Raw genomic sequence first — 9,621 nt, forward strand, 5'->3', positions numbered from 1 at the left:
GGTTCCGACTCAATGGCACCTGACAACCACAACAACAATTGCAAATATATGATTGACAATTGATTAATACTTAAAAACAAAACAAAACAAAAAAACAGAACCATCCACAAATAAATAAAGGAAAAAAGGAAATCAAACATAAACATTAGTAAAAGATACTGAAGTACAAATAAAAAAAAAGATTTTAAAAAATGTATAAGGCGGTGCACAGCCTTTATCATAAAGAGAAGAATCCAAAGTAAAATGCTATTGTTGTCTCTAGTTACTTTTGAGTCTGCTCCAACATACGCCATCTTGTATACAAGCAGAATAGGACAAAATGTTGTCTATTTCTGGACCATCTCCATGACTATTGGTATGTGAGTATGCCCTGTCCAGCCGATTGTGTGAGTCCATCTCATGGAAGGTTTCTCTCATTTTTGTTGATCCTCTGCTTTACCAAGGAGTCCTGGCATGGTGTTGAAGGATAAGCACGGAACCTCAAGTTTGGTTTGAATTGCAAGGTTAGCTGTTCAAACTCACCAGCTGCTACTTGGAAACCCTATGCAGGGTCACTGTGACTTGGAATCAACTCAATGGCACATGACAGCAACTATACAAACACAATATCATTTATTACCACTGGTCTTTTCTGCTGATGTGTTCAAGGTAAGCCAGCTAACGACTCCTAAGAAACATTCTGGTTGTGTATCTTCGAAGACTGATTTGTTCTTTCTTCTGACAGCTCTCTCTATATTCACAGTCTTTGTCAACACTATAACGTGAATGTATCAATACTTCTTCTACCTTCCTTTTTCATTGTGTAGCTTTCTCATGTATGAGGCAATTGAAAAGACCATGGCTTGGGACAGATGCACGCTCGTCATCAGAGATACCTTAGCATTATATATCCACCCAACGGGAGCAACAACAAAAATGTTCAGAATTCCAGCTGGCTAGTCTGTGGGTCTGACTCGGTAGCATAGTGGTTACAAATTGGGCTGTGAACCTTAAGGTCAGCAGTTCAAAATTACTAGCCACTCCACAGGAGAACAATGGAGCTTTCTGCTCCCGTAAAGATTTACAGCCTTGAATACCCTGTACAGGGTCACTATGGGTCGGAACCGACTTGACGGCACTTAACAACAACAGTCTGGGTAAGACAAACTCTCATATGCTGATGTTCTGAATGAATGCCTGCAAGATTCTAAGAGCCACTTTGGCATTACCTATGACACTGGCACCTATATTCTCTTGTAGCTATCAGATCCACCTTCGGATCTGCATTCAAGAGAGTCTTGTGCAACTGGGGACACATACAAGAATATACATGGCAGCATAATTATGGAACCAAATCACTGGAAACCATCTAGACATCCACTGTCACTTGGATTGCAAAGGAAGCATCATGCACAGAGTATGTTTATAAAATGCTATATAGTATTATTATGTGTGGAGTCCTGGTGTTGTATTGGGGGTTAATGTGCCAGACTACAAAGCCGTTCGAACTGCAAAATTGGCAGTTTAAGTTCACCAGCTGCTCCTCGGAAACCCTATGCAGGGTTGCTATGGGTCGGAACCGACTCTACAGCACTTAACAACAACAATAACATTATTATGTGTTATTATTATTGCATACCATTGAATCGATTCTGACTTATAGTGACCACATTAGTGACCACATAGGACAGAGTAGAATAGCTCTATCAGTTTCCTAGGCTGTATAGCTTTACTGGGGCAGATCTCCTCCTGGTGGGTTTGAAACTTTGTGATATCAGCTACCCATATAATCAGCGTTCCAACAGGACAGCTTATACAATATTATAGTTAGAATTTGTGAATTTTAGCTACATGTATCAAACATTGGTGATTCTCAATAACACGGTATTTGGAGTGAAAAATATATAAGCCATAGAAGAATACATACAATATCAATCTATTCATATCAAGTTCAAAACCAATCTAGTCTAATCAGTATATAATTTTTCATCACAAAGATAATCATTAATTTTTAAGATAATTGCTACTTTTGTGAATAGGAATCAGTGTATCTCAAGGAATAAAACCACAGTGGCATGAAGTATCGTGTAATGTTCTATTTTGGGGCCAGATGGTAGGTACATGAATGATGACTCTATTTTTTAAAAAGCTTTTGTTGTGAATTGAGTGGTAGTTTACATGAGAGAACATCAGTGTTACACTCATCTTATCTTATTTTTGTTTCATTGCAATGATTAAAATTCCCTCCATGCATCATCATTCATCAGTATTTGTTTCTATTCCCTCTGTGTGTGTGTGTGTGTTTTCTGGATGTACAGAAAAACACTCAGGAATATATAATCATTTAAACAACCCAAGGCACATTTTGCAAGCCTGCCTCCTAGCCATCAGCACACAGCCTTTCTCTTTCCATGAGTCTAGAGTCCTCAACTGCTCTAACTCTCCATGTCCTCATCTCTGCCTCCATCCCTGGTGTCACTGCTCCTCTGGATAGGGTCTCACTTTCTACCCATGCTCTTCTCCCTTGATCGTCCTAGGGATCTCTGTTTCTGGACTGTAAGATTAACTACAACCCCTTTATGTTATAAAACTTCTACCTTTACAGTTGTTACAATCACAATTAGCTATGATAACAATTGATTCATCAGAATCTTATCCCCATCTCGTCCTTTCACCAGACCCATCTAGACAAGATTAAAACTATTCACTGGGGAATTCTACCTTCCCCCATACATTGTGAAACTAAACTCCCTCTTGAAAACTTGTAAGCCAGCCTCTTCATGCCTTTATAGCCACCCCCCCCGCCCCCGCACACACACACCCCATTTTAGGTAGACAGTGTCTAAGTTGCCCATACCTATCAACTCTGTGTACGGAGGAGATAGGTTTGATCCTTAATGTGAAGACTCCTTCCCTTTCAGTTGGTATTTTGAGCTGCTACATCCATAAGTATAGGTCAAGTTCATCAAATTGTAGCAATTTGCACTTGTTTCCTTCATCAAATTCCTTTATCTTTCTTTATTTGAGTTCTGAACATCCAGCCAATGAAGCTAGGTCAAATAGGTACTCTCTGCAAGTTTGGACATTCTTGTATATCTTCCCTCACTTTATATCAGTTGGACTTTTCATTCTCAACTCTAGTCCTCCATGGCTAAGTCCTTGTCCATGGGCTTAGAAGTTTCAGGTCTCACCACACTTCAGACCAACCAGCCCTTCTTCTTCCCTCTCTCATCTCCAGGTCAACAGGAAGTACATGGAATGTGGTTGAAATCAGCCTCTATTTTCATTGCTGCTTTTTCCCCACTTCCACTCACCAGATGACTCTATTCGTTATTTTATTTCTTTAAAATGTGGGTGCAAGGGATGTATCTCTTATACATAAAAATGGCTTCACAAGAGAAAACGGTGTACTTTGAATCATATTGGATGTTGGTTAGAGGGCCGCAGGCAGAACAGGGATGGATTTTGGGTAGGATAAATAGATTGGTCAAGTGTCAAGTTCCAAGTAACTTGGTTCCTTTCTCCTAATCATGTGAGTGGCTGTTCAATTGTGTGGTCACTGAGCACAAATGTGGTCAGGCCTGAGTTCCCTGTTGTGAAGGCAGAGGCTGCTTGGTTGTAATCCACCAGAGTAGAGCCCAGGGGACCTGTTTTAGCTGTGCTGGCCTGTCTGTGTCTTTGTTATCTATGTCTGTTGGAGAGTCATGCCCTGGCCCATCCATCTTCCTGAGAAGAGGCAGATAGAGATGCATCGCTAATCAATGCATGTAAACTGCTTAGTACCGTGTCCAGCACATTATAAGAACTCAATATATATCAGCTATTCTTACGCCATTAGAAAGAGTCATGGCCTGATCTTTGCTGTTTGGGAAATGCCCCTTTACACACACACTCACACACACTCACACACACTCACACACATTCACACTCACACAGACATTCCATAGAGAGATTTTCTGAAAGCCATGCTTCATTGAGCAAGCAGACTCTCTGGAGAACCATTTTTTAAAGAGGTGGCTACAGAACCCAAGATCCTGTTTGTGTGGAACTCACAACTAACAAGACAAAATCAGAGCATTTTGGGACACATCTTAGAGTGCTCACCTGTGGGGCTGGTAGTGGATCAGCATCATGAAGGAGCATGAAGAGAGCTTTGCAACTGATGTGACCTTAGTTCTAGGTTGTGGTTGTCTGGAACTTTATAATAATGTGCTAAGCCACACACTTGGGATCTAGACATTTATATGTAAATACCTTATATTTTTCATGAATGAAAAGTGACTGCTCTGTCAGTGTAGCATGTGATACTTGAAGGCTGCATGTCTTAGTCTCCGGGGACTGCTGTAACACAGTTTCCTTCTGCTGGTGGAAAGATATGTGGTTTCCCACTGCTCTGGAGGCTGGAAGCCCTTGTCAAAGTTTTGCCATTGGTAGTCCTAGGCAGTATTCCTTGCTTTCTTGGTGGTCCTTACATGGCAGCTGTTGTTTCCAGTATGAATTTTGCTCTGTGTCTATTCTTGTCTGTCTATAACCCAGAAATGATTAGGGTTGGGACACACCCTACATTGGAATTGCCTTGTTATGTACATTAGATCCATAATGGAAGAGACTATGTTATATTCCAGCACATATTTTGTGGGGACATGACTCAAACCGTAGCACTGACGGAGACCTTCAGAAGACGGGGGAGCTCAAGACTGGCGCTGGCATAGGAGCAGGAATTCGAAGACCTGGCTCTAAGACTGGAAGACTTATGGACTGGTGGTGATGTCCTGCTGGTGGAGACACTTTGTTAGAGGTTAATGACCCAGGCATTAGCAAGAAATGAAATTCTGTGCACTTTGGGAAGAGGATTGAGGACCCAGGTGACATGGCATTGCTGACATCAACAGCTGGCTTCCATTGTCACTGCTTCTGGACATGTTAAAGGGGACATGAAGTTCAGTAGATGAGAAATCAAAGAATCCAGTGGTGTGTGCATGTGTGTGCTGTTGTGAACATATGTGCATATTTTTATGTATGTGTGGGTATGTGCCACTGTCCATGTGCATGCATATCTATGCATGTGAACATGTGCCCAAGGGTGCATATGTGTGCCTGTGTGTATAGTGTATATAAACATGTGAGTATTGTGTTGCATGTGCATGCCTATACACACATGTGGTCGATGTGTGTTTGTCAATACATCTAGTCGATGTGTGTTTGTCAATACATCTATGTACATGTATGTGTGTTGTTGTTGTTAAGTGCCTTCGAGTAAGTTCCAACCCATAGCGACCCTGTACAGGATTTCCAAGCCTCTAAATCTTTACAGGAGCAGAAAGCCTTGTCTTTCTCCTGTGGAGCGGCTGGTAGTTTGAACTACTGACCTTAAGGTTCACAGCTTGATTCGTAACCACTATACTACCAGAGCTCCTAAATGTATGTGTGTATGTGTATGTATATAAGTGTTTATATGTATGCATAACCAACATGTGTTGGTTAGTGCTATGTGTGTACACATTTGTACACACACATAATTTATTTGTGAGTGTGTAGATACATGCATCCCTACACATGTGCCTATGTGTATATACATATGCATTTGAATATGTGTGTATATACACATCTGGGTTGCCTTGTGTGTTCAGTGTACATGTTTGTACATATATGAAATGAATATTTCATACATACATGTATGTTATGCAGAGTCTTTATGTGTGTATGCACAATCATATGTATGGTGTGAATTCAAATGTGTGAATGTGTCTGTTGCTGGTATACATACACACATGTGCATTATTGTTGTTAGATGCCATCAAGTTGGTTCCAACTCATAGAAAAATGATGCACAACAGAATTTTGCAAGACCAATGACTTCTTCATAACATATACCTTTTTAAAACAATATAAAAGACAACTATACACATGTATCTCACCTGAAGCAATACACAGAAATCAAATTAACTACATCTTGGAAATAGATGGTGGAAAAGCTCCATATAATCAGCCAAAACAAGGCCAAGGACAGACTCTGGAAAAGACCATCAATTTCTTATATTCAAGTTCAGGCTAATACTGAAGAAAATTAAAACAAATCCAAGAGAGCCAAAATAAAACCTTTAACATATCTCACCTGATTTTAGAGATCATGTAAAGAACATATTTGAGGCATTAGACATTAAAGACTGAACACCAGGAGAGTTTTGGGATAACATCAACATTTTACAGGTTATAAAGTGAAAGGTCAATAAGAAGATAAGAAAGAAGGAAAAGAGCAAATAGGCTTTCAGAAGAGATTCTGAAACTTGCTCTCCAGTGTCGAGATGCTAAAACAAATGGAAGAAGTGAGGAGGTAAAAAAACAACAACAATCTGAATTAAAAATTAAAAGGGAAGCTCGAGAAGACTAAGTCAAATATGATAACGAAATGTGCAAAAACCTAGAGTTAGAAAACTAAAAGAGAAGAAAGAAGATGTTCATCACTTCTCAAGCTGAAGGAAGTGAAGAAAATAATTTAAGCCTCAACTTGAAATATTGAAGGATTCTGTATGGAAAGATATTGAATGATGCAGAAAGCATCAAAAGAAGGTGGAAGGAAAGCACCGAGTCCTGGTACCAAAAAGAAATGGTCAATGTTCAACCATTTTAGGAAGCAGCATATGATCAAGAATCACTGAAACTGAAGGAAGAAGTACAAGTTTCACTGAAGGCATTGCTAATACAAGGCACCAGAAATTGATGGAAGACAAATTGAAATCTTCCAACAAATGGATAAAGCACTGGAGACACTCACTCATCTCTGCCAAGAAATTTGCAAGATGGCTACGTGGCCAACTGACTGAAAAAGATCCATATATGTGTCCATTCCAAAGAGAGGTGACCCAACAGAATGTGTAAATCATCAGACAATATCATTAATAGTGCATGGAAATAAAATTTTGCTAAAGATACTTCCAAAATGGCTGCAACTATACATTGACAGAGAACTTCCAGAGGTTCAAGCCTGTTTCAGAAGAGGATGTGGAATGAGGGTTATCATTGCTGATGTCAAATGGATCTTGGCTGAAAGCAGAGAATACCAAAAAGATATTTACCTGTGCCTTATTAACTGCACAAACATGTTAGATTGTGTGGATTATGACAAACTATCAACAATCTTGAACAGAATGAGTATTCTGGAACACACAATTGTGCTCATAAGGAACCTATACATAGACCAAGAGGCAGGGTCGTTTGAAAGCAACAATCAAACCCTAGATGGTTTAAAATTAGGAAAGGTGTGTGCCAGGGCTGTATTATTTTACCATACTTAGTCAATCTTGATACTGAACAAATAATGTGAGAAGTTGGATTATATGAAGAAAAGCATGGCATCAGAATTGGAGGAAAACTCATTGACAACCTGTGATTTGCAGATGATACAACCTTGCTTGCTGACAGCAAAGAGGACTTAAAACACTTACTGATGAAGATCAAAGACCACAGCCTTCAGTATGGGTTGCACCTAAATGTAAAGAAGACAAAAATCCTCACACTGGAACCAATAAACAGCATTCTTATAAATAGAAAAAAGATTGAAGTTGTCAAAAACTTCATTTTGCTAGATTCCATCATCAACACTCATGGAAGCAGCATTCAAGAAATCAAATGACATAATGCAATGGGCAAATCTGCTGCACAAAACCTCTTTAAAGTATTGAAGAGCAAATATGTCAGTTTGAGGACTAAGAAGGTTAATAACCACATATGCATGTGAAAGCTGGACAGTGAATAAGGAAGACTATAGAAGAATTTGTACAATTGCGTTATGGTGTTGGAGGAGATTAATGAAAGTACCATGGACTGACAAACGATCAAATAGATATATGTTGGGAGAAGTACAACCAGAATGCTCCTTGGAAGCCAGGATGTCCAGAATTTGTCTCTCATACTTCAGACATATTATCAAGAGGAACTAATCCGTGGTGAAGGGGATCATGTTTGGTAAAGTAGAGGGTCAGGAAAAAGAGGAAGACCCCCAATGAGATGGACTGGCACAGTGAGAGCAGCAATGTGCTCAAACGTTGCAACTATTGTGAGGTTGGTGCAGGACCAGGCGGTGTTTTGTTCTGTTGTGCATAGAGTTTCTATTGGTCCGTGCCTACTCAATGGCACCTAATAACAACATGGACTGCCAGAAAAACAAGTCTGTGTTGGAATAAGTATAATCAGAATGTCTTTAGAATCCAGGATGATGAGACTTTGTCTCTCATACTTCAATCATTTAGTCAGGATGGACCAGTCCCTGGAGAAAGATATGTGTGCTTTAATGTAATGATTTTATGCATGGGAGGGCACATGTTTCTATGTCTGTGTGCCTGTGTGTGTATATGTATGCATGTGTGCCTGTTTTAGTGTTTTGTATATACATACAAGTTAATGTGTCTCTGTAGCTACAGGTCCATGTGTGTGCATGCAATGAATTTATACATGTGTGCCTGTAAGTGTACCCATACGAGTATGCATATGAGAATTTGTGCATGTGTATGTTCTGTGTGCTACATGTTCATACATGCAATGCATCTGTGCATTATGCATGCATGTGTGTGTATTGTGTGTCTGTAATTCCACATATATGTGTATGCATGAGGGTGTTCCAATCTGTGCATGTGTGTGTGAATGAGCATTCGGGGCTGAAGCAGACCTCTCTAATAGTTAAACTCTGGAGAGTTTAGAGCCAGGGGCACAGGAAGGAAGAATGGGTTTAAAACTTCAGCATAGCCAGATGGGGATCTATTGGGAGAGGTGGCAGGTAAGGTTACCTTACTTGAGAATTCTGCCCAGGCAGAGCCTGGAGTGACTCCCTCACTTGAGTCAGCACTCAGCCCTCAGCCTGACACAGAGTCAGCATGGTTGTTGTTGTTAAGTGCCATAGCAACCCTATATAGGGTTCCTGAGGAGTAGCTGGTAAACTTGAACAGCCAACCTTACAGTTCAAATGGCTTTGCAGTCTGGAATATTTACCCATGGCACCACATCAGGACTCTAGAGTCAGCATAGATGGGTTGTATTTAATGAACTCCTGGAAAGTCCCTTCAACTTCCTTTTCATTCGCACTGTACCATAGATCTGAGAGTCAGGCTGCTAGTTCACTGTTTACTTGTATCCATTCACTGAGTGGCTTGAAGTGCCGTTTCACAAAACAACAGTCTGGTAACTTCTCCAGAGACTGTGAAAGAAAAGATGAGGGGAAGTAAGAATGTCAACCTCAAGAAAATGTAACTGAATGAATGGTTCTCGTTCATCATCAGTCTGACTATTTGGATTGTTGTTGTTAGGTGCCATTGAGTCAGTACCAACCCATAGCAACATTATGCACAGCAGAATGAAACACTGCCCGATCCTGGGCCAACCTCACTACTGTTACCACACATGAGTCCATTGATGCTGCCACTGGGCCAATCCATCTCATTGGGGGTCTTCCTCTTTTTCTCTGACCCTCCACCTTACCAAACATGATATTCTTCTCCAGTGACTGGTCCCTCTTGATAATAAGTCCAAAATATGAGAGACGAAGGTTGGCCATCTTGGCCTCCAAGGAGCACACTGGCTGCACTTCTTCCAAAATGGATCTATTGGTTCTTTTGTCAGCCCATAGCACTTTCAGTATTCTCCTCCAAC

The sequence above is a fragment of the Chrysochloris asiatica genome, unplaced genomic scaffold (genome assembly GCF_000296735.1).
Source record: "Chrysochloris asiatica unplaced genomic scaffold, ChrAsi1.0 scaffold00097, whole genome shotgun sequence".
Lineage (NCBI taxonomy): Eukaryota > Metazoa > Chordata > Mammalia > Afrosoricida > Chrysochloridae > Chrysochloris > Chrysochloris asiatica.